Consider the following 27,979-nt stretch of genomic DNA (forward strand, 5'->3'; position numbering starts at 1 on the left):
AATTAATTAATTTTAATTTTTTATTAAATTAATTTCCGAATTTCCAAAATATTGGAATGTCGAATCGATCAAATTCAGATTAGTTACTACGGGTAATAGTACCAGGCTTGTTTGAATTGTAATGAAGAAAACCAGAGTGAAGTGCACTCGATAGCAGTTCTCTGACAATTGTGCCGAAAGACGATATTGTGTGACAGGTGCGGGGAATGGGCGTCATCTAAACAAGTGATGTGATCACGCAAGTCACATATTACCTATCTGATTACCTATCTATACCGAAAGTGCCACTGACAGCACGTGAGATTAAGGTTAGGTAACTACCCTTAACAACAGAACAAGTTCGTTAAGTTATTTTACATCTTCTTGAATGGATTAAATAAAAAAAACTGAACTCTTCTGCTAAACAACGTAAACAAACAAGTGCCAGAGAATACTTTGATCGTTTCTGACTTGTGACACTCCTGCTTCACACATTATGCAAGTCGTATCATAATCGTTGAGTTAACTCATTTTGAAGTTTTCCGGATAAGTTTTTTTCCAAAATTAGCCGTTAATTGAAGGCTAATTATCTAAAAGGTTTTGTTTCGATATTTCTAAGTGGTTGTGCTAAATTGACGAACATATTAACGATCGACCCTATCACTACATTTTGATCTAAATTTACATTGTTCATTGAACTATTATGTACAAGGCTTTGAATACAAATTGCTTCCAAAGGATTTGCAAAAGTGTGACGACATGTTGGAGGGCATGATTATGTTCGTCTTTCACACAAAGATGAAAGAACAGATTCTACTTACAACTCCAGGAAAAGAGGGACACATCAGGTTTTTCGGTAAAATATACTTCCGTACATGGAGAATTTACTCTCAAAACAGTGATAACCACTGTGCACAGAATAAAATCTGCTACATTTATAGTGCAAAATATAGTTAACGTGAGTATTTTTCATCAAAAACCTTGATGTGTTCCTCTTTTCCTGTGATTTTGAATAACATCTGCTCTGCCATTCTCTTTGTGTCCAGCGAAAGGATTTGCTTGAAAATTGAAACTCGTCCAGTTTAAAAGCGTAGCCAGCTTCATAAAAATGTCGCCAACATGGTAGGCAAAGTGACCAACGTGTAGTGGATCGCTTTGCCGCGGTAACCCGACAATTCTTAGTAGGCGAGAGGTTATGGTTGACTGTCACTTGTCAACCAGTCGATTCTAGGGAATTTGTTGTCGTCAGTAACGATTTGCATCAGGATACATACGCAAGTATGGATATCCTCCAATTAAAGTCAAATAAGTTGAATCGCGAACGTTACGAACAGGTCCTTCCAAGAAGAACTCTCGGTGTAGGTAGATGGTACGTCGTTAATTTTGGAACTGCTCGTGTTTCGACACTCTCGAATTCAATTTTGATATTATCGTTACCCATTCTTCATTGCTTATGCGTGGTTGCTCAGCGTTCAGCTGAAAATTTCTACGCCTTATATATGAAGTATGTACAGACGAGAGCTTTATAGATTTTCCTTGGAATAGAATATTATGTCTTTTTCATTAAATTTTTGTTATGTGATGTAAGCATCGCTAAATACTCTTTTAACAAAAGAAATCTACTTTGACGTATATTATTTATTATGTGTAAATATTCTCGGTGTTCAAGATCAAATAAGGAAGGAAAGTCAAAATTCAACAGAGAAAACTAAAAGAATATAATATACAATTGTAAAAAACAAAAGAAAAGAAATGTCACACCGTATTCTGTTCCTTATAAGCGATAGCTGACGCAGTTAAACAAAAATACAGTAAAATGAACTCACATTCATTTACGTAGAATTCCCTTAAAACAGTGAAAACTTGGAAACAAAATTACTAAACGGAAAAAACCGCGACAAGACGGTGAAATTTATAAATACTATATTAAGTCCGGTGTAGGAAAAGTCATCATCTAATGAATGACAGGTTAATGTTACTATCACGTCTAAACATTTTAAATTGAAAGGCTTACCAAACGTCGAAGAGAACTGAGTTCTATTTATCAGATTCTTTCGGTGTCATTATTCAGTCGGTGACTAACAATAATCAATAACAAAAAGTAAGATGTCAAAAATGGAGCCTGGCTACACCACAAAGAACGAAAGCGAAAAAGAAAGAAGGATCATCGATCGATTGTGACGTGATCGGAAACTCAGTCGCTAGTTATATTTCTAGAGTAACCATGTAAAATGTCATGGCATAAACATAACTAACTAGTTTAAAAAATTTTTAAATCCCTTGCCATGAAAAGGGAGATGATCAATGCTTGTTAGCATTAGATTATGGTGTACATTGCTCAAACTTTCAGTGTCTGATCTGAGATTGAGAGTAATCTTGTCACCGACAATATTGCACATTTCTAAAATGAGTATATTCTTGTAATCCCTTTCGTAGCAAAGAATGCTAACATTAGAAAAATTAAAATTATGATCAATTTCTTTTCCCTATGTTTTCTCAGGGTTGTTTGTTTTGCCAGTTCGGCATAAATATTACGCTTATGATCATTAATTCTGGTCTTAAAATATCTACCAGTTTATACACTAAATTGAAACTTCTGGCTATTGACTATGCTTTTTGCTCCAATCAAGAATTACGCATTCCATAAAAACCCGTAATATGTGATCTATTCCTCCGGTGTTTTTGTAAAAACATAATTTTGTTTATTTGTGTGATTATTTCTATTACGTGTTACGGAATAGATGGTTATAGGGACGACGAGTGGCTGTCGATAACCGTATCCACATCCAGCCGTGATGGTATGACCGTCTGTTTTGGATTCACGACCCATCGATATGCACTTATGAATGACAAAGAAAGATAAAACAGACTGATATTTCCGAAGTGTAATGATTGATTACGAAATTGATTTGTTAAGAAAGATATGAAGAGAGCAATGAAAATACGTGGAAGAGAAATTGTTTGTAGGGGGGAGAAGGCAAGAGTCCAGTTTGGTTGTGGGACGAGAAATGAAAGATGACTTCAAAGTTAGTATACCTATGGGAAGAAGGATGTATGAGACCGACTAGTTGCAGTGTGCAACTAGCAGTTTAGGGAGTACCCTGCTAACTAGGAACAGGAACTGAGGTAGCCGGGTGAAAATAAGAAAAGGATGCAGGATGTCGAAGACCTTTGAAAATATAAAAAAGTTGAAGAAACGTATAGACTGGTGGGCTAGACGTAAGTTCTGTTTCTGTTAAAAAAAAAAAAAAATGACGAAGTCGCATTTGTTGCGACGATTTTTTTTTTCTAAAACCCATAATTTTACCAATCCAATCTACTGTGGTGAAGAAAAAATCTTGTTTTTCGGATTTACAAAGTTTTCACATTTTGGTAAGAAATTTACTTCGGTGAAAATCTCATGTTATCTCATTTATTCTCGTACTTTATCCATAAAAGTTAATCGTCTAACGTCACTACGTAACGCAGTATAAAAGAGAATTATTTTTTCGTGAAACGAAGGTGATACCTCTATACCTACAATGCGTAAAACTTCTATCAGGTTGATAACACATTGTGCAGAAATTGGGGTGCTGTATGAGTGTTCCCGAAAGACTTCTCGAATGTCTAGTTTTGTGTTTAACTTACGAGTATAAAATACGCATGCTGCAGTTACTACTATACGAGGCTCGTATAATTCGACACTAGGGTTTCAATTTTATATTTCTCCTGAGACTCGATCCTAGGCACTGCTCAAAGTTACTCGCCCGACCTTTCGGGAAATATGACGGTTATTTGCAATACCTTCGGGAGACGACGCGGCTGTAGATCACTTCCTGGATGATACAGTGATAGTTATTGAGACAATTTTCTGCAATCTCTTTTGGATTTGCCTTTTCGTCAAATATTATTTACTATTCCCACACTACGGCATTCGTCTGATAATGTGATGAAATCAAATTCCGCGTTCGAACTGCTGATGCCTCCAAGTACCGAGTTCATTGACGGTAAACGGAATCAAAATAATCGCGTCTTTAATCCGGATTGATTCGATTTTCGAGTCCTTGTGTCTTACACTTCCGAAAATACTTGCCATTTGAAAATGTAAAATCTTTCCTCAGAAACTCAGCACAAATCTTACACCTTGGAGTGTTTATTGATGTTTCATCGATGTTAAACTAATTTTTAAGGTGCTTATAAAGACCCGTTGTCCACCTCGAAAACGCGGGGATGCATAACTCCTATACCGCTCAAGCGATCAGAGTGAAACTTGGGCAGTTGATGCCTTATTTTGGCAAAAAGTGGAGCGTCTTTTTACTTTTTCGAAATTTTGAAAAAAATTTTACAAATTGCTTACCACCCACAGAAATTGACCAAATTTTCACATTTGCCTTGAATGGATCGAACTATCCGGTATGATGCCACTCGGCGGTGATGAAATACACATTTTGAGTCCAGTCCCACTAGATTTGATGGTAAAATGACGAAATGGCAGCTGATCTGGTTTTCAATTACGAAATACACCGAAATCTCATTTTGGCGATATTTGTTACCGACATTACGCGCATGCCGGTAATGTATGCGTGTAACGTCGGTAAGAAATTACCGACAAACGTCACCAAAATGAGATTTCGGTGTTCTTCATAATCGAAAACCAGATCAGCTGCCATTTCGTCACTTCACTATAAAATCTCATGGGACTGGGCTCAAAATGTGCGTTTTATCACCGTCGAGTGGCGTCACACCGGATAGTTCGATCCATTCGGTGCAACTGTGAAAATTTGGCCAATTACTGTGGGTGGTAACCAATCTGTAAAATTTCTTTTCCAAATTTAAAAAAAGTAAAAAGTCTCTCCACTTTTCGCCAAAATAAGGCATTAACTGCCCAAATTTCACTTTGATCGCTTAAGCGGTATAGGAGTTTTGCATCCCCGCGTGTTCGAGGTGTACAACAACGGGTCTTTATAATAGAGCACCTTAAGGTATGATTTACTTTTCTACCTGAGTCGTAGATCGAATTTTCAACATAAAACCACATAAATTTGACATGTACTTGCAGTTGCTTGGCGTAGTGTAGCTGGTAGTAATATTCTGACTAAAATGTGATTTTTCAAGTAACTGTATGAACATATAAACAAATATAACTAAAATTCTATTGAGATTTCGTTATGAAACAATGCAATTGAAGCAACCTCGCATCAACATTACCGTTGTTATGTTTTGTTTTCGAGTGTCAAGTATTCCTCTAGCAGGAAAAAAATAGTACACTGCATATTATTCCGTGAAACTGTCCTGAGAAACTGAATTTTTCAGTTTCGACTGATCTAAAAGGCATTGGCGAGTTAGCGTGAAAACATTTGCTCGACATATTACTTGTTTGAGCAGTTGTTCCACGGCCACTTAAATAAACCTGTTACATGTAATTATAAGCATTTTTCGGCAAACCATTAAGAGCCTCGGTTTTAACGGTGCAAAGCTTTTACCGGCGTTCATTGTCAGTGAAAATCATCAATCGACAACACCGGCTATAAAAATCGTTCTGAACAAATACGACTAAAGTGAAAAGTCACGGAAAAAGCGTCGCAATGAAAATAAAATGTAATCAAAAATCGGAACCCAGTACGCATCAGAAATGAAGAATGGGTTTGCTGAAATTTAAATTCCGGTTCCAGCGCCAGGCAGATATCAACCCCGCTATTTACTTTCACTCGCGGATTGCACGTGCGGCGAACAGATAGGTGCGTATATTCGTGAATATTGATCCTCGGCTTGGAATTCGTCAGAAATTGGCTAAATGCTTGTACGCACTCAGGCACTGCTCGCTGGAGGCACCGAATCTAACGATAAAAGGCACTCAGGTACCCAACGAAGGTACAAGGTGTGTAGGCTCGCGAACTTTGAGATGCGGAATGAGCAGCTGCACATACGTTTTATACGTATACATGTTCTCGGATCAAAATGAGATCCGAAAAAAGGAAAACGCTTTCGCGAATTCGCGAGTGAGACCCAACGTGTTAGTTTGTTTATAAAGAATTGACGTACTCTTACACATTTCAACTTTTCTTACCCCCTTAGAATTACATTCTTGACACTTGAACGCAAATGGACAGAAACCGAAAGTCACAATGAGATAAACGTTTATAAACCGGAACTTACTTACATACCGATAGTTTTCAAGGAAGGATCCTGAAAATGTAACTTCGATTGCCTCTATACCGTCAGGCTTCGTTTGCATCGGGACGCTTGACTTTGAGCTGTCTCAAGAAATATTCAATTTTGATATTACGATTGAATTATGTTCGAAGTAATTTTGGTTCGTGAATATTGTGTTTTTTATGCTGATCGTAAGTGTCGTAATTTTTTTCATATATTGCGAACTTTTTTTTCAGATTATCGACCTTTACAAAAAAATCACAACTTCGGTCATAGTACTAAGATATAATATATATATATATATAATAGGGTGATCCTTATTTAGGGTATGTTCGAATTTTTTTCCACGATAGTTCTGAATAGGTTCCAAATATATAAAAAAAAATTCGTACCAAACTGCAGCTCTTAATTTTGAAATTGACCCGGCCCCCACGACAGCCAAAGTTTTAAGTGGAATTAACATGGAAAAAATTCTATTGTTACTGTGGAATCTTCTAAGTTATGCACAAATGAACGTATCATATCGACACACAATAATTTTTGTAGCAAATTTAACGCTCTACAAAAAAGGTCTCTTATGATTTTTCCTTAACTTGATTGGTTCAAAAGTTATTCGACGTCAAAATCAAAATTCTAGTCTATTCCATGGTTTTTTTTATTTTCATCGTAGTTTAATGATTTAAAATTGAATAAAAGGTTATAATTTATAGACTAGATGGTTTTTTTTTTTAGGAAACTTTCAGGGCAACCGTGAACCTGAAACGTTAGTTACATTAAATGTTTTATGTTCTTGAACTGTAGTAAGTTTTAAGCATTTTTCAAATTTTGGTATACTCAAGATATTTTGGGCGTATTGTTGAAAGATTTGGATTTTATTTCGTAAAAATTTTGATGAACTCTAGTTTTAAATTTAAAGTTAAATTTAAATTTGCTACAAAAATTATCTTGTGTCGATATGATACTTTCATTTGTGCATCACTTAGAAAATTCCAAAGTAACAATAGAATTTTTTCCATGTTAATTCAACTTAAAACTTTGGCTGTCGTGGGGGCCGGGTCAATTTCAAAATTAAGAGCTGCAGTTCGGTACGAATTTTTTTTTATATATTTGGAACCTATTCAGAACTATCGTGGAAAAAAATTCGAACATACCCTAAATAAGGACCACCCTAATATATATATATATATATATGTATATCGTCGTCTATGGTATGGTAGATTGCTAATCTACTCGAATAAATTCATTTTTCAGTTTATGTGGCAAAAATATTTCGCCCTTTGCTAGCTCCTAGAGTCAAAACGAGTCATGGTGACAATGAGGTTTTGATCAGTCTGGCTTGACATGTCGACTGAATTTGAGTGAATTCAACTGAAAGCCAATTACCATAGAGATTGTATAGGGTTCTTTGTACAAACAAGGGCACCCTTTTTACTGGAATGCACAGTTTTTATTCGTGTTTTCCCAATCAAAGAGAGATCCTTTGATGAAATGTCACTTTTCAAACTTTGATTAGATCTCGTTTTTGCATTCAACCAATTTTTTCGGACCTACAGAAGTACTGCACAGCTGACGTATCTTTAAATTTACGTACAATTTAAGCCTGAAAAAATTTTTACATATCCTTTGGGTCCTTCCGAGTACCTGGTAGATAGTCTTTGTCTGCAACCAATCTCAAGCCTCAGCATTGTCTTTAACCCTGTGGCGATGATCCCAAAGGATCAATCGAAAGTCGAGGAATACCTCTGGACGCGCCCTCCCTCTAGCGGAAAGGATATTCAAGGAGGTGTTTTTCACTTCTATGTATTAGCTCCGATATCGACTCGGCGAGTGTAATAAGCTAGCGTTGGCGTGGCTTTCGGTCGTTTCCTGCGAAGGCTTGAAGCTCGCTAAACCCTTGCCCCACTTTTTTCGTTTCATGTTTCGTGGGGGGTGACACTTTTGCAGCGTGAGTCGAGGCATAGCTTGGTCTCGACATACCATTGGGTGTGTTAAAATTCATCGTTCATAAATTATTTCACAAACTCTTTGAAGGATCATCCGTTCACCGTTGCCGCTTCGACCACAAAACGTACTCTCTGTCCCTGCTTAAGCTTTCGCTGATTGGATTTCACTTGATTTTGCTCGAATTAGTCCCATTATACTCAAACAGATGAGGGAAAAATTTTACCGCACTTTTTCCGTGCACAGTGTCAGTCAAACATGGATGAACTGCTTTGGTTGTGATAATTTCAGATATTGAACCCAGTTGGTTCGGTATTTCGTAGAGAATTTCATCAATTTGTCAATAAAGCACTCTTGTATAACGATTTTGGCTTCGGTTATTTGCTTTTACGTTACCGGAATAACAGGGCGGTTGAAAAGTAGGGGTCAATAAATGTGCCTATGATTAGAATATCAGTTTGATGTTTATTGATTAGTGGATTAGTAGAAAAATTGATTAGTGGAATAAAATGAAGAGGCTTCCATACAGGTGAGACGAAGGATAAAATTTGAGAGCGAATGAAAACTGAAGATCTAACACTTGCAATATGAAACAGCTATCATATCTAGCATCGTGAAAAACATCGTCGCCAAAGAATACTCCGTACCTGAAAATCACGTTTCATCAACGAATTGAATAAAATTTTTGCAAACAAAAAATTGAGTGTTCGGTAGAAATTTCTAAAGAATATCTTAGAATTCAGGTTACTCCCAGACTGAGAGAATGAAAGAACAGATTCTACTCAAAATTGCAGAAAGGGAGAGACATGTCAGGTTTTTCTGTAGAATATACTTCGCAGAATGCAGAATTTACTGTATCAATAGTGAAAACCACTGTTTGCAGAGTAAAATCTGCTACATTTATACTGAAAAATACTGTTGACTTCGATATTTTTTTTACCAAAAAACTTTGTGTGTCCCTCTTTGCATGTGGTATTAAGTGAAATCTGCTCTTACATTCTTCCCGTAGTTACAAATGTCCTGAGCTAATATGAAGAAGATTGGTATTCATTATTGTGAAATGGCGGTAATTTTGATTCTTTAAAAATTGGTAATGTTCTGCTACCTTTCAAAATGAATTATCATAGAATTTTTACGTCCCTTAGAATTCGTAAACGAGTCTATAACCTTTATTGTTTTTGATACACTACAGCAATTTTCTTAAAACTTAAAAAAAATTAACTAGGTTAATCGATCTCGATACAACGGTCTCTCTATACTAGGAAAAACAATATTTATGTTTATTTTACTATCTTTTCGGACCGACTTATAGGAACGTTTTATCAATCGTTAATGAGACGGTATCTCACCACGACACTGACATGACATAACTTGGACCCATCATATTCTCATTCCAATGATCAGAACCATCGGCTTTCGAACTTATTATCAGAGATTGTTGTGCCCATTAAAAAAAAATCAGGTACCATAATGGCTTCAGAAAGGGGGATGACGGAAGCGAAAAGGTGGTAGAAAAAAAGTCCGACATATGAGTAGCATATCGATGGAATATTTTATTCCGTAGGAAATATGCAAGGCAAGTTTTACGAGGCTGAGAAAGTGGTGGAAGAAAGTTCATCCTGGAGAATGTCGTTTCATTGAATTTCGCTCCAGTTTTCCTCTCCCTGATGTAAACACTTTCCTTTTAAACATACCTCGCAAGACGAACAGGAGATTAGCGAACTTCATAACTTGTGTCATCTACGTTTTTCTTCAAAACTAATGCTAGGAAATTAGATAAATATTGGAAAATCCATAAGCATGACGCTGAGTTCGAAGAAGAAAAATAATTCTGTCTATCTCTGCACCCTGGTATACTATAGTCTAGACTCTTAGAGATATCGGTTAAAACTTATGCCACGTGGCATGACCATATCACAGTGAATATTATGCTAATGTTTCAGGCCATTAACATATCCTAACGGCCTACATTGATCGACAAATGTAACGAAAGCGTTTCTTCAACCGTTAGTATTTGTAATTGAGGAAAGGTATTTGAGTCTTGTGGCTTTTTTAGTTACTATACTTTAACTTTTTCCAAAAAAGAGTGAAGTTATTATAATCAACCTTGAAATGGACAGTTAAATTTTCACTTGATCTCCACGCGTTTTGAAGTATAAAAGAGTTAACGGATTTTGTTTCTTTCTCTCTTAATTGAGAGAAGAGATTGTGACGGTAAGATGTTTTCTTTTGGTTGGAACCAAATCTTAATCTCATATCCAAAAACGAAATCGTGCGTCTAAAGTTAGGTTTGAAAATATATAATATGATCCTTTTCTCTTGTTAATTTTAACTTAAAGATTATTAAAAATTTTCAAAATCATTAAAGCAAAAATTGGTGAGCTTGTATTTAGAGATTTATCATTCTTTGTAACTCTATAACTTCAACTTCATATTTAGTTGCGTTTGATTTTACTTCCAATTGAATAATAAAAGTTGAACCACGGCCGGCTGGATGTTTTTCTAAACATTCGGCCAACACTAGGCCAACATTGGAAAGTACCGTTAATTAAACATGACAACAATTGGCTTAGCACTGGTCCAACGTTGTGCTGACAGTATATATGTACACATGGTCACTTGAAATATCTGTACTTGTCATCAGGTATGCGATTATAAACAAACACATTTTTGAGCTCAGTGCAATGTATTTACTTTTGTTACTAAAATCACTAGAACAGGCCCCTGCAAACCATAAGTATTTGTTCGCGCGTATTTTTTATTCTTAACGAAACTAAGATGTTATATTCCCCACTATGTAAAAGTGGTAGTAGAATGGCGTGAAATATTGGCCGAGCTGTAATTAGTTCAGACTAGATTAGACAAAATTAGTGTAACAGATACTCGGATGAAATTAATTTACAAGAAAGTATTTCACCACAAAATCAAGACAACTTGTTTTACAATGTCTATACAGAGAATTCCTCTCCATACACCTGATACTGAGATTTGTCTAATGCTGCTGTTGGTTAGCGAATTTCGGTCAAAGTATGGAATTCTGATTCTACACTTCTACAGGGTGACTCAAAAGTAAGTACACAAAACGGTAGGGAAAGGGGTTAAAAAGGAGGTTGAGTTGAGTAAATTAACCTGAGGAACATGTGATTTCCAAATTTCGTTCGCCAGATACGACTGGTTAAAAAATCCCGCTAAGCGTCGTCTTGTAGGGAACATACTATAGGGTAGGCATCGGTTAGGGGTAATGAACCACTAATTACTTTGCGTAATTAATTAAATCAAAATTACTAATTGCATTGGTAACTTGCAATCGACTAAAAAAAAGTAAAAAAAAATACTCATTACTATTGTACAACAATGCCTTGGGCTTCCGACTAACTTGTTTTCGTCCCAAACCAAAAGCGAGCTCGATTTTGTACGAATTTATGTGACAATGTCTGGCGATGTAGCCGACGTGAGAGATTGAGAGTCACTGTCACATAATTCGTTTAGAATCGAACTCGCATTTTGTTCTGGACCGAAAACAAGTTAGCCGGAAGCCCAAGGCATTGATGAACATTACTGTACATGCTATAAACATGCGTACGAGCGCATGTTATATTCATTTTAAAATGTTGATTTTTTTTTTTTAACTAAACGTGCAATCACCCACGAAATTATAAAGTATAATACAATTATAATTACTTCATTTTAATGTCAATTATAAAACAGGATTTAGCAGTGGTATTATAGGTAATCAAATCACCTTGTACGATCAATCAATCTATCAGCCAACCAATAAACCGCGAAAGTGTTGAACACATATATTGTTTATCCGTCTATGCGATGGGCCTCATCATCACCCCCCGCCCTATCATCAATCACTCCAGTTATTAGTGGGTATAAATAATGTAAAAACGAAGGGAAGCCTGTAATCAACGCACAATAGCGTTTCGCTTCAAAACTTTGTATATCTAATTACTGGAGAATGTTGTACCCTAATTTATTACTCATTAATCATAAACGGTGAACAATTAATGCATGAAAAAATGCAATTGCAGGACTAGATGAAACTCTTTGAAAAACAGCGGCTTTATATTATGAAATCAATGTCTTATAAGTGTTTCTAAATTAATCCATTTCCTTTTTTTTATTTCAATGAATATCTGAATATTTAGTTTTTTAAGCGGAAATGCGTTTTAATTAGTAGGTGCTTCATCATAAGTATATTGAGCATTGAAATATCAGCCTACACGTACCCTAGGTGAGAAAAAGGACATGTACCCGAGGGCACAATTTTTTGTAAGTGCTTAATCAGATACAGTCATTTTAAAATAGAGTAAAGTAAAATTACAAGTCTATTGTTTAAGGTCTCACAAACGTCCAGAATTTCCAAAAAATCGATTTTTTTTTTTTTAAATATATTGTTGTTCTCTATAGTTTTAGGTTTATTTCTGCGAAAATCGATTGCGAAATTCCTCATAGGTCCAAAGTTATGGTATGAAATGTGACTGTCCGACGAAAGAAGCCGGAACAGCTCGTCGACTGTAAAAAAATGAACAATAACAATTAACTACCGACAAGGAAGGCGTGCAATACGAAGCCGCAATAGAAAACCAAACGTAAGTTTACAAAACAAATGAAAAAATTCATTAAGTTCTTGCTTTAGCTGCGCGTGACTTGGAGCAAACGCACTTGAAACTTTACACGCGTTTTTTTCGAAACTACTTTTTCCGACACGGTCTACACGATAACTCGTACAGTTTTTGATATTTATTGATGCGATTTTTTTCAAATATTCGAAATAGTTTTCTCTATCGATTGTCGAGCCGGATTTTCGATATTTTGATTTAAAAATTTTATAAAAACAATTAAAGTGTAAAATTTAAAACGTAAAACGGATACTTTTTATTAAACTGCCATAAATTGCTAAATTTGTCGAAATGCAAAATTCCGGCTCGACAGACTATAACTACAACTTTATTTTACAAGAATTTTTTAAAATTTTGCAGATAGATAAACATTTACCGGAGATATGATGTCGACCGTGGAGAAACTTTTTGTTCTTATAGTTGTGGATCACGTGATTTTTTATACAGTAATTCTTATAAGAATGAAATTAAATAAAATTTTTTATAAAGTTCAAATACCAATGAACAACATGTATCACTTATTTTTATTAATTTCTATTGTTATCCTTACTAAAAAAAAACACAATTTCTTGTAGCGCGTGTTTGGCGCTGCTAAACGTATTTAAGGCCTTAATATTACCAAGCCTGAAATGCAGTACATTTACTATACGGCAAGTCAATGAAACTAAAGTAAATCTAATACGAGTATACACCAGTATATTGGTATCAGCAAATTTTTCTTGATTTCTTCATACTTTAGGTAGAAAATTCATTTGCATATTCAATTTTTGCAATACATGGACGCATCAATATTACTCGTCCATACTTTTATTTTCAAAATGTCACGCTTTTGCTTTTCAATATTGCCTGTTAAATTTTATAAACTGTATCTGCACAAACGATTCCTGCATGCTTGTATTAATTTCAAGACCGATGTTCTTAACAGTGTAGAGACGCCAACGTAAAAGGAATGCTGCGCTACATTGCAGAATTTTTTTCAGATTTTGCAGTACAAAATTCGAAAAAGAGAAATGATAGAATCCAGTATGGAATAATCTCATTAAGATCACACTTGTGAATATCAGATTCATGGTAAAATACCCGCTGCACACAAAGAGAAATATCAATTTGAAAATTGAAATGAATATTTATGCTTAAGAAAGATATTTTTTTCTTTGAAACGTATTTTTTACCATCTTGCGATCGTTTGATCACGACGATTGTATTTTTTTCTAGAAAGTTAAAAGATTTACACAAAGGAAATTTGTCGAAGAAATTTTGTTTCAAAATCTAGTAAAGGATAAAAAAAAAAGAAAACGCCGTCGAAAGCGTTGCTTCCGGTTATTTACAAGCATCTGAAAAAATTCGAAAAATCCATTTCATTCGATAGGACATGTTTCCAAAGTTACAGAAAATTTTAAAACCATGGGATCGAGAATTGCCTTCAGAAATTGGAGCATAATTCATATATATGCTGGTACATCTGTATTTCATCAAAAACTTATAACCATCCAACGTACATTAGTTTTTCGTAAAGAAAGTCATATATTTATCGGCCTGGGGCAACAAAATGAGTAAATTCGACGTCGCGTGGCACAAAAGACTGTCCTGCTTTCCAGTGAAAGATAATTGTCAACGATGCGGATCCAGAAATTGAAACATGGTTGCATAATTCGGTGGACAAGGTTTTTGAAAAACTCTCCACCATATTGATATCGTAAACAATCGAAGGAATATTTTTTTTCTAGTCAAGTTTTATGACAGGCCAAATGCCACGTTGAAATCCTTCCACTTTCCCACGTCAATTATAAGATTTTGTAAACTCTTATTAGCACAGATCAAAGTTACAGTTACTAATCAAAAGTCTCCATTCCAGTACGTTCTACGTTTAATAAGTCATAGAATAAACCCAGTAGCGCTAGCCAATGCCATTGATTGTCCTGCAAATAGCAAAAACTCGTCGCCACGTTCTTTTGATTCTTCAACGAGTTCGTCCATTCTAGTATCCAAGAGGACCTGCAAAGCTCTGGTTCATATGTGGATACACCAAATGACGCAGTGCAACTGAAAACACGTCTAGCTACCAGAAAAGGGCCAACTTTGGCTTGGTAGTGACGAGTCGTGAAGTATGACACGAAAGGAGTATTTGCCCATCGTTTGTTTCTCCTGGATGGTTGGTACTGACACTTTGAACGATAAGAGGAACGCTGACATGGATATCAATATCTCAATCACCCGTCAAACTCTGGCGCCTAATCGAGTTACATTCGTTCGACAGGATAAACATCATCAGGGAACAAATCGATATATCAATGTATTTTTGAAATTGTTCATTCTGGCTGTTTGGAATGTCTTGTGCTGTTGTTTTTCTTCTGATTTGATGCCTGTCTAGTCAAACAACCATACCTGAAAATGAAAAGCTGTTTGGGCTGTCTTGTGCTGCTATTTTTCTTCTGATTTGATGCCTGTCTAGTCAAACAACTACACCTGAAAATGAGAAGCTTGGAAAAATTTTCGTTGAACATTCTATGACAAGGTTTCGATAGATCCTCGATAGAATAGTACCTTCTTTCTTCACCCTAGAACCATTCTCCACGGAATCGCTATATTTATCGGCCTGGATTCCTTGCCGAAGTTCCGAACCGTATGCTTCCGATTTATGTGATTATTATACAATAATTGTTTAGTACCCGACAACGTGGCTGCCAAATATGTAAACAAGATGTAAAATGTAGGAAAAGAATGTCACCCACAAAAGCGGCATTGTAGATTGTCTATCTTGTACCTTGAATAGAAAACAATTTCAACTTTAAAAGCTTGATTTAAATAGTACAGTGAAATACGAGTCAGATATTTTGTTCCCATTTTGATTGCCAATTAGTTATCCTCGTACCAATTCAACTTCTGTTAAATATACATAGGTAGATGTAACTTAGGTTGTCTATCTGCTGGCGAAACATCGTTCACACCGGGACAGTTGACCAAAAACTCTCAGTATACATATTTCATCGTTAAGGTGCTTATAAAGACGCGTTGTACACCTCGAAAACGCGGCAATACAAAACTCCTATACCGCTCAAGCGATCAGAGTGCAACTTGGGCACTTGATGCCTTATTTTGGCAAAAAGTGAAGCGACTTTTCACTTTTTCAAAATTTGGAAAAAAATTTTACAGATTGGTTACCACCCGCAGAAATTGGCCAATTTTTCACAGTTGTACTAAATGGATCGAACTGTCCGGTATGATGCCACCCGGCGGTGATGAAACACACATTTTAAGCCCAGTCCCATGAGATTTGATGGTGAAATGACGAAATGGCGGCTGATCTGGTTTTCGATTATGAAGAACACCGAAATCTCATTTTGGCGACATTTGTTACCGACTTTTCACGCATGCCGGTAATTTTTTACCGGCATTACACACATACATTACCGTCATGCGCGTAATGCCGGTAACAAATGTCGCCAAAATGAGATTTCGGTGTACTTCGTAATCGAAAACCAGATCAGCTACCATTTCGTCATTTTACCATCAAATCTCATGGAATTAGGTTCAAAATGTATGTTTTATCAGCGCCGAGTGGCATCATACCGGACAGTTCGATCCATTCAGTGCAACTGTGAAAATTTAGTCAATTTCTGTGGGTGGTAACTAATCGATAAATTTTTTTTCCAAATTTTGAAAAAGTAAAAAGTCGCTCCACTCTTTGCCGAAATAAGGCATCAACTGCCCAAATTTCACCCTGATCGCTTGAGCGGTATAGGAGTTTTGCATCCCCGCGTTTTCGAGGTATACAACGGGTCTTTATAAGCACCTTAAGCTTCGTTCCTGCTAGTACACCACGAAATATGTTTCACCTTAAATACAATTCTACTTGGTAATAAGTTCACGAGAAGTACAGTGTCGCGGTGGAGTTTTTAACCACCTCGGGTCATATTTCTATCTTAGTCTTTTTATCGTTCTTTGAAAGTATATTCAAGTAAAAGTCAGGATGTGCAGAACCTCTTCGCTCTTCGTAGTTAGCTGCAGTTAAAGTAAGAACAGTTTTTGCGAGGTAGTCTGGATCGTTCATCAAACACTGTTAAAACTTCGTAGAAATAGTTCATAGTTTATTCAATTCACAAGGTTATTTTAATTGGCTTTGTTCCAGTAAACCAACTCCGTTGTACCTCGGATTGATGGTAAAAAAATTTACCGTCACTTAGACTTACATTATTATTATCAGGGTTTGTTTTTCAATAGAATTTCAACCGATTTTACAAACAATGTAGTTTGCGTCGTACTTGTGGTAACCGCTCTCATTTGAACTCGATCTAACCACAGTGTGACGTTTTATAAACCATGACTTTCTCCCTTGGTTATAGTTCGAGGGAGAGGTGAAGTGCTGAAATAAAAGGGAGGCGTTGAAGAAGTTTTCATTACCCACATCATCATTTGAAAATATGACCTTTTAAGTTTAGTATACCCCATGAACTTTTTCAGTAGCCGAATAATTTTGAAAATTCTTTTTCACTTTTCCTTCAAATGTTATCTATCTTTGTTGATCATTAATTACTTGTAATATCTACACGGAAAGTTTGACTTATCGCGATGCAAAAATTGCGTAAAGTAGTCAACTTATGAATTGGACGATAGCCGTGCGAAAACGAATAATATATAGCGTGTATACAACAATTTTGGACAAATTTGTAACCAACTAATTACAAATCACAAATTACAATTATAATTGACTCATATGTTTTTGAATCAATTACAAATATACGATTTGACTTCCCATTTTCAATTCTTGAAGCGTAATTCTGGGCGGTCTTTCATCGACAAAATACTCAATTAGCAAAATTTTGAGACTAGGAAATACAGGAGAAATGCCACCGTACATGCACCGCGAGCGATAATTGTCAAATTTTTTCTTCAGGATCGCTATAATCCGTAGTTTCTTGAGTGATTAAAGAAAAAGCTTTGACAGGCATATTGGAAAGTTTCCGATCCCACGTGTTTCTGAGACGTGGTGGTTGTTTCACAACCCCTTACTGACCCTCCATCCCGTTGGAGCACACCAAGGCCCGAGCGCACGGCAGAGTCCTGCCGTATCGACCGGAACAATAACCCCGATTCTAGATGAAGAAAATAAGGTCAAAACACCTCGACTCGTATTTGTTGAGCAATAAAAGGGAGGAGCGAGATCTTGGCTGAAATCGCGCGATAAACAAAGTCCTCCACTCGTATTTTTTTAGTAGCACATGCAGGAACAGAGTTTATCGCCGAAAGGTTACTACTTCTTATGCTTCAGCATAACTAGTCTAGGAGAGATATTTGCGTTAAGGGTATGGGGGTGGGTTTTGAAGGGTCACGGTGCGGTAGCAAAATTTTGACGTGGAAATTACCAAAAACCGTTACGTTAAAACGTACCATTTTACCATTTTGAGTAATGGTTGATATCTATGCTTAAAAATTATTATGACTAGACAGCAACGAAATATCAACAAAATACGCGATTTAGTACTAATTTTTCAAATCCTCTCCCAGACGTGGTTTTATTAATTTTATCTTAAGCTGGGACCGCCATCGTTTCCGGCGAAACGGTTCGAGCAACAACATGGGAATCGGAAACCGAATTAGCAACAAAAGAGCACTAAGTCTCTGCTGTAATCCGATCTCACGTTTCTGAAATGGTTATTCCAGTTTAGAATACATCTGGCTATATAGTAGACTTTCAGTGAATTTGTGTAATGATAAAGGCTTCTAAATCATTCGAATATATTTTTTATTTGGATTCCTTAGTGAAAGTAACGCGATTGAAGAACACATTATTACATCAAGCATCGCATTTCGTCGTGTACTGCGAAAACAACTGAAAACATGTCACGTTTTATAAAACAATAGACATAAAGGCAACTACATTATAAAGCAAAGATCACTGATCTGTGCAAAGATGCATAAAAATTGCAATTGCAAATAATATTGAAAACAACTGTTCATTTGTTATGGTGATCGGCAAGCTATACACGAAATTGACAATAGAAACTAATAAAATTCAATCCAAAAACGTTGTAAAATAGAATACCGAAAAATGATTAAAGGAGATAATATCGAACAGTTATCGTCGAAATGTACTTAAAAGTGCAAAGCGGAGCAGAGAAGTTATATATATATATATATAATTGAAGGTGTTTCGACTGTGAATACTTGAGCATGTGTGCTTTTTATATTTATTGACGTGATCTTTTTACTACTCACGAATCCGCGCAGAGTTTCTATCCAGACTGTTAATTTTGAATATAATATATCGTGAAAAATGTTTGAAAAACCTTATTGCTGTTTAGAGTAAAAAAAAAAATGTACACAAATTTTTTATTTAATATTTTCCATTAAAAAAATTTCACCTCGCAACCAACAATTTACTTAATTTGCACGAAGTTTCAACGAGTATATCATAACAATTAACACATATTCAGCACAATCGGAAGTTGCTACAGGAACGGGGGGGCTCAATGGTTTTGTTGGTAAAATTAATTTTTGGCAATCGACGGAATAAAGTCGGAGATTATTTCTTCGCTCGGGCAGTAATCACTAGGGTGTCCCTTATTCAGGGTGTTGACCAATTTTTACCACCCCACACCCAAAATCAACTTCAAATAATTCGAAAACAATTGCCTAATTTTTTCAGATTTCTACCTCAACTCTGGGTTAGTCCGATTTGTGATCGAAGTTTCTTATGGAAATAACATGGGAAAAACTTGTTTCCTCAATATACATACATATATATATATATATATATTGTTGCAAGAGTAATAATATTTAAAAAAATTTGTAACTGCCAGGTTTTAGGGAGCATTAGTGCTACTATCTGTAAAAAATTTTACATCACGATACCAGCAAATCTAGACAAATTGCACTTCCTCTGAATGCAAAAAAAGGTTAGATTTCGAGGATGTGCAATTCGTCGAGATTGCGTGGTATGATTATGTAAATTTTTGCCCAGACAGCAGCACTATTGCCGACTAACTAACTTCACAGTTACAAATTTTTTTTTTAGCATTATTACTTTTACAATAAAATATATACTAAGAAAAAAAAGTTTTTCCCATGTCACTTGGAAATACAATAAAAATAATTGATTGATAGCTTCTTCCCCCCCCCCCCCCCCCCCCCCCCCCCCCCCTCGAGCGAGACCTGTTGCGGTTTGTAAATGTGATCGAGTTCGTGATAAATATTTATTTTAATGTACTTGGCACGCAATTCCACCAAATTTCTTGACATGATTCAATTTCGATTTGTCATTTGACTGATTTTTTTTTATTTGGCTGACAACGGCTCCATTTTTTATGAATATTAAAGACGTATTATTCATCGGAAACTACTTCCAAAAATCGGTTGAGTGTCTTAATTAGAGACCGATTAGGAGTATGGATCGAAAACTGAAATATATTTATAAGTCTTACTAAGAAACTTGATATTCTTTTCTAAATAACGATTAAAACGGGAGATTAAAGGGGTTCGACTGAGATTTTTTAGAACGTTTTACCCAAGTCAAATGTAACTGGTGTAATTTCTCTCAAGTTATTCCACTTCGGTCGGTGCAGCGAATTCTGAATTATTTCTTGGTAAAGGTTGAATTTCTCAGGCTGTGCAGTATTCATGGAAATTATGGAATCAGGGAATTCTCAGGAAATTTGATATCCCCTAGAAAAAAACCTGGAAATCTCAGGGAATTTCATGTCGTATTTGGAATATCCGTACTAATTTTCATTCCCGGTTCATAAAAAATTAAACCATTTGGTGAGAAATAGAAATTTTTTCTTCAACTTTCAAGGCAACGGTCATGAACTAAGCACTGATTTCTTAAAAATTGTACTTGCTAGCGAATTCTTACAAATTCGCCTCACAATGAGCTGTGCTCTAGTCAAATGTAAAATATTCTTGTTCGTATAATTATTGTACTTTTCACTTATTGTGTACATGAGAGCAGCCTAGATAAATAATAATTCTTGTCTGGAAAACCTGGAATTCTCAGGGAATTACGTTTTCGCAAATAACTGAACACCCTGTTTCTAAATTCAACGATACAAGGCATTCGTAGCTAGAGAATTCAGTACACTTTGACATAATAATCTGACCAGCATCGTCCCCACGTTATCATTCCCAATGCTGGACCAACGTTGGAAATTTAATTTACTCGATGGTCGGATGCGACAATTGAGCCAACTGTGAATTACCGAAAACATTACGATGGTGGTAATTGACGATAAAACGTTGGCATTGTAGACTGTGGCATTCGACCGTAAAAGGTAAAGCTTTGCAAATCTGAGAACAAATATTTTCTCATGTCACTTGCACACATTTCTCAATTCTTTTACTAGGGGTTCGTAAGTTACTAACTTGGTAAAAGAGAGAGAAAAAAACACAATCAAGAAGACAGCTGTTCTCGCAAAAAAGCACGTGTTTCAAGTATTTTTGAGGTTAAGAAATCCGATTATGGCTATAAAAAGTCATATATTTTTCGCGCATTCGTACACTTTTAAGTCCTCGAAATTGACGAACTTTAGATAAAAAAACGCTCAGATTCTCTAAACTTGCGATATTTTACACTAATTTTAAGAGCGATCCACTGTATGGAAAATATTGATTCCCAGTTTTTACGTGGTGCATAAAACTTATGCTTACTTTGTTTGATTGTTTCCGCAAAAACTAATAACGAATCAGGTCTGAAAATTTAAACTGAAATTATCCACAGACTCGTCTAGCATTAAATTATTGTGTCATAATAATTTAATGCTGCGTATACATATACGAACTAAATCATTCTGAAATTCGAATCGACTGAAATACACTGTTGAACTTTCGAAATTTTTATGAATGTACATCGCTTTGTCTAATTCTGTTCGAGACCATTTCGACATGCGCGCTAATTTTGCTTGTTAGTGGTTCTTCCATAGCGTACATATTATCGTGTAATTGCACTCACCTTAAAAATACGTTCAAAATAGAGCCACTCTGGCTTCTTCGGTACTTCACTCAACCGCCGGTATAACCCATGCTTCTTTTCTACCCAGAAAATCCCAAGCTTTTCATCAACGAAACCTCAGCGAGTGCGAATCCCGAGATTCTTTTTATCTTGGTTCACATACTTTTACATTTCTCATTCTAAAGCCAATAATGCAGGCACCCTTTTCTCCAGAGTTGTATCTTCTTCAGTGGTGCCCAAAATCCAGAGTATAACAAGTATTTCTAAAGTTCTTTTTGTTTCTTGTTTGTTACTTAATTCATTGTAATTATAAGGATTAGCCGCCATGGAATGTGTTTTGTTTTTTTGTTTTTTTTTTTGACTGAATACCCGTAAAGTTCAAAACTTGAGCAGATTTGATTGACGATTAATTGATATTATTTCTCGACTTTCCATCCTGCGATGTCGCTATATATTGATAATATTATATGTTGATAATATTCCGAGAATTTCGCTGTAAAATTTATCATCAAGTTTGAAAAAACAGTTCAAGTACTCAACGTATGTACCTATTTTTCCATTTATTCGTTATCTTCCTTTGGAATAGAGGATCTAGGAACGCTATCAAATTACCTGGTTTAGTCACATCATTCAACATGAAGTTTCTACATAGAATTTATTGTTAGAGTCACGTTACAATGTCCCATTGGACTTACATAATTCACATCAGTATGAATATGCTTTAAAAAAAACTCCAGCATGCTTTTTCAGATAACTTTCAAAAATTGAAACGAAATTTTGAGTTTTCGAAAGATAATTCTGTGTTAATACTGTCAAGATGTTTCAGTAAAAAAAATTTAAATCAACGCTCAGTTTCATAGTAACTTCCTTTCCAAACACTTTTATCGTCATTTATCACCCTCCAACGCAGAATCGAGGCTTAAAGGTAATATTTTTATAACCACTTTGAAACTTTCAGGATTTAAATGCCGTCGCGACAGTCGCTTTAGTCCGCAGAAAAACCGCTAAGGTGGATAACTCCGTCTGAGTTTAAGACTATGCAGACACCATGTGAATCCCTCAAGAAAATGTACTTCGCGTATGAATTTATTCCTGCGAGCACTCTACTCATACCTAATTCATAAACGCAAAATCTAAACGATATTCTTGCTGCTAGGCACCTGCACGTTAAAGCATGACCCACCCTCCATTGCTGCAGGGTAAAATATTTGACGTTGGGTTTGCCCGCCTGAAATTGTAGCAGAGCAAAGAAAATTCACATTCTTGGTCTTGAAGTAGGTAAAATAAACTTTCCCAGGCTCTCCAAGGACAAAATACCGGACACCCTGTATGTGCGTGCGTGTAAAATTCAATCGCCTAGGATTCGCCACTTCGAACGGCTGTCTCATTTTTTTTTGCACCAATAACGGCGGTTCACATTCTCTTACTTTACAATTTGCAGTAATATACTCTGTTATAATGTTTTTAATTCAATCAAACTGTTTTCATGACCTAATACCAGTACACCAGTAACTTTTATATCATAGTCAATATCAGTACTTCTGATTTTCATTATCGATATTTTTAAATAAACGATCAAATTATGTTCTTGAACATAATATAGCTTTCATTTTGACTAAAATTAATTTCGTCGCAAAAACCTTCCGACGCTTGAATAACGTCAAGAAACTGTTTTTTATCAGTGACTCAGCAAAAGGAGGACATCTTGTCCCTCAATTTTTTCATGCAAGTTTGTTATTATGAATTTTGAAATAACATTCAGCCATCACTTTACCCGTGAATTAAATATTCATTAATCTGTCTCGGTCTTGACCCAATATTTCCGCGAGCTTCACGTTCAAAAATATTTAACAGTTTTTTATTTCAAACGCTTGCTGGTTTTACCTTCTCTGCATGCTTCCCATTTTCGTACATGTTTAACACTAATAATATCACGCGTCTGTTATGTGTACTCCATAGATTTCTGATCCCGAAGCTGGTTGCTCGCAATCGAAGATCAGATCTCTCTAAATCACGATTCGATGAAAATATCTGAATTCTCAGACAACTACTCATGATGAAAAATTGTAAGACATTGTAAAGAGGTCGAACGAATTTCCTGATTTCCTCGAATCCTGATATTTTCTTAAAAAGAAACTAAAGAAATGAATTTTTGTGATGAATGTTCTTTCCTTAGAAACGTGAAGTGAAATACTGTATTATAAATTGATTTTTGATAAAAGAGCGTAAGCGGAGTGACGCCCACATTTCACCTACCCGTCAATCTGTTTTTGACGCTCGTAACACGTATAATTGCATCACGGGGAACAAAATTTTACAATAATAAAGTTCCAACTCCGGAGGGCAAAAAAAAAAAGAGCCACGCTAAGGTAAATTTGTGACGGAATGAAAAGAGGTGGAACGTTACCGTTTTTAGATTTTCTACTTACTTGAGAATAGGTCAAAATACGCTAATTCAACCCTGTAAAACATTCCTCGAACTGTTACCTTCGGATTTTAATGTGGAATATCTTTTCATGGAATCTCCGATAGCAGAGATACATCAATACTAGGCTGGTCCTTAGTAGGCGTCAAATTCAATTTCGATCTTGCTACCTCCCAAAATAGTTCCAAATCAGTGGAAAAATTTCATTCAAATCTTATTCGTGCACTAAATATTTTTTCTGCATTGCCATACTGATGATACGTAGGTCGGTCGATATCAAGTTCAGTTTAACACTTTGAATTAATTTACCAATGCACACGTCAACCTTTTACCTCGTCTGGTGAAAGTTAAAAATTGCTGTAAATTTGAAAATACTGTCTAGGTGAAAAAACGTGTGACACTAATGGCGCTCGGGAGGGAATTTGCCCGTTAGATAAATCAAACTTCACTATCGCCAGCAGTGCGGCGATGCTTTGGTACTTCGAGCTTCGTACATATTTGGTGACTCAAGTCACATCTCCTTCGTAGGATTATTTCTTGACATAAATATCTGTTGCCTTTTGTGATTTATCATCTTAACAGCAGTTTGAAATGTACAGTAGCTATTCTTACTCTTCACCACATGAGGCAAAATATTGCAAGTATTATTATATAATATATATTATATAATAAAATATCTTCAAATAGCCCGGTGAATGCCACTCGAACCACGATACAGCAACCTGCAACTGCTGCTCTTCAACTCAACAAGACGAAAGCTTCTGCGACGTGGATACCCGAAGTATCTATCTAATAATTAACCCCTTAAGTGTTAAGCAAAAATGAGATTTTCGTCCCACTTTTGTGTTGGAAAAAACTGAGATTTTCAAAATTCAAAATGGCAGATTCAATATGGTGGACACGAATTCGAAAAATGGTTTGATTTACCTGAGATGAACGCGGAATTTTCCTCTCTTGGTTGAGTTTTTGAAATAAAAGTTTTAACTTACCTTCAGTCGATCTGGATTGTCTCGGGCTGTGTGGGCGGCTCTGCGAGTCCAGCGGAGATTGGACAAGGAATAAATTGCGAAATTGTCTCTATCTTGTCTGAAAGCACACCGTTTAAAAATTGTGTGACACTATTTATGCACAATTGCTCTGGCGGCGGCAACTAAGTTATCATCTCTGTCTGAATGAACGAAATTTTCTATTAATTACTTACTAGCATTTCGGAATATATCGTTATTCTCCGCACTTTCAACCTTCCTTATACTTGATTAAGTTCTGATTTAACCTTGACTTGAATGGCTTCTATTTACTGAAGAATAAAATTTTAAGTTTACGAAATTTAACCCTTCTACCTGCTCTGCCTCCGTTTTTTTTTAATTCTTGGCATCTAAATTGGGTTTTTGTGAAAGATGTTCAGCAGAAAGAAAGATAATTCACCAAGACCAAACAGGCGTCGATGGATTAGGTAAAAGAGATCTAGATAAGTAACTCAGATTGATCTACTTACGTTAAAGGTTACTAATCAGGTTAACTCGCGATGTAAATTAAACAAAATGATTAGGTTTATTAAAATTTAACTGAATTAAAATTATAATGTTTAAATATTGTTATGAAAAATAATATTATTCAATAATATTTGAAGCATGGAATTTCTTCAAAGCTATTTAATTCGTCAAGATCTTAAAAGATTTTTTGAACTACTCCGATAGAAGGTCGACGAAGAATTGCTCAGCTCAAGAGATGATTTCGAACTGTCTCGTTAAAAGATTATTGACGAACTACTACACTGCTTTTTAAGGATTTATTTTTTAGCGTGCAGATTTATAACGTTGATTCCTTCCATTTTTAGCAAAATTAGGCCAATAAGGAAGTTTCAAGTATGTACAGATAATATTTTGGGCCTTGTCATTCGCCCTGAACTACGCCTGCCTTCTGGGTCCAGCGTAGTAGGGTGGGCCAAGAAATCGAATATTTTTTCTCGATCTCGATTAAAAAATGTCAAGATTATTTCGTTTTACAAGAAAGAAGAAAAAACGGCCAAACGCCCAAGCGGTTGAAGAAAACAGAACAAATGAAATAATAAAGAGAAGGTATAACACAATTTAGAATGTACCTAATATCTAGGGGCAGAAGACATTAGGGATGTGACACATAATCTTCGTTTGTGTCCTTTGTACGAGAACCACAAACTCATATAGCGCTACGATTCTCTAATTAATTACCCTCTCACTGTCTCGCCGTGTAATAATTAGTGAGTCAAAAATAAAAATACATCCCACGAAGCATGCTGTTCTGCAGATTACACATTTTGTTACGTCAAGCTGGAAATACTCAGCAGACGGTTAGACGTAATAATGAATTACATTTTTTACTAATATTTAGGTATGCATTGCGGATATAAATCGACGTAAATTTTATTTATTGGTTTATGATTCTTTCTTAAATTTACAAACTTTTAAGAACTGGCTCGGATTTTTTTTTCATCCGTTCATATCACGTGTCACGCAGCTGATGAATTATTAACGAAATTTTGTCATGTACCAAATTACAACATTGTTAAGGCAATGTAAGTTTCGCTTGGATTGAGCGAATTTTTACGTCATTTTTATCCGTATATGCAAATTCCATGCATCATAGACAAAATATAGATAGATTCTTAGCTAGACTAGTAACTTCTGCATAGAGCGATGCCTTCCCATATTATCTTTATGCTCGTACAACATTTGAGCAAAAATGTTTTACATCTGTGAGCTGAAGGAGGAGTCAAAAGTTCTTAACTGAATTGAGCACTTGAAATACCACAAATTATTGTTATACATCGGCTTTCCGTTCACTAATTGTATTGAAATGAAGCTTAAACGATCAATCTTCAAACCCACATTCTAAATAAAGTCCTCGAACGACGCGTTTAATCATGAAAGGAGAGAAATATATGTAATAATATTCTCTTCACTTAGCCATAAAAAACTAATTTTACTTAAATGAAGAAAAATTAATGCTTACAGGCATTCCCTTTCCACTTAATACATAAGTTGAGATATAATGTAGATTTTCTTCTTTTGCAGGTTCGAAATCGTTTTGGAAGGCGACCGGATAAAAATTGAAATTGATCCCTAATAAAGGTTAGTTTATAAATCGTTATATAATGATATTTTTATTTTCAATTAATACAGAAATAAATCTACCGGAGCACAAAAATAGGATACATTCATTCACAAAATACTAGTTGTAGAAAATTTCAATCAGGTATAGTAACGTTGATATCAAATAATGAACCTTAATAAGCATATTAAAGATCAGGTAAGTCCATGCAGCAAAGTTTTTGATAGCAAAAAACATTTTTCATAACTGAACTTTGCCATGCAACATATTTTATATTTCGTTCTTACTGCAAAGGCTCTTTTAGGCAGGAAAACGATCAAAATGGACTTAAAAAAAAGTCACCTTTAACAGGGATCATATTTTTGAAAATCGGAAAATAAGTCACTAAACTAATGACGATTAAGAGATGATCGGGAATATATGAGACGTTCCATGCCAAATCGGATGGTTTGGAAAATTTTGTTTTTTGATTTCCTCAATTTTTTTACATTTTTTAATACCCCTCAAAAGAGCCTTTCTGTTAAATTCCAATATTTTTTGATTACCTGTTATAAAAATATCAAATTTTAGAAAAATTCGAAAGATGTACTCACTTTTAAAAACACGATTTAAAATTTCAAAATCAAAAATTTTAATCAAAAACACTGCATATTCTTTTTGTATTTTTTTCTGTAAAGGCCATCTAAAAACAAAGATTTAAAAAAAAAGCTTCAATTTGTACCATTGTTAAGAAAGTTACGAACAAGAAACCAAAAAAGAGCGATTTTTTTAAATTTGATATTTTTTTAACAAGTAATCACATACATCTCAAAATTTACCAGAAAGGCTCTTTTGAGGGGT

The 27,979-nt window shown here is 35.4% G+C and overlaps 1 long non-coding RNA gene across 1 annotated transcript in view; it reads left to right on the plus strand.

Moving 5' to 3' along the window:
- The window catches only part of LOC124408215, a 139,201-nt gene extending 112,040 nt beyond the window's left edge, over positions 1 to 27,161 (plus strand). Inside the window, exon 3 of the long non-coding RNA XR_006929401.1 lies at positions 27,103 to 27,161. This is a non-coding gene — a long non-coding RNA (uncharacterized LOC124408215). The remainder of the gene's footprint in view (positions 1 to 27,102) is intronic.
- Positions 27,162 to 27,979: the final 818 nt, after the last annotated feature.

Source organism: Diprion similis, chromosome 7, assembly GCF_021155765.1.
Source record: "Diprion similis isolate iyDipSimi1 chromosome 7, iyDipSimi1.1, whole genome shotgun sequence".
NCBI lineage: Eukaryota > Metazoa > Arthropoda > Insecta > Hymenoptera > Diprionidae > Diprion > Diprion similis.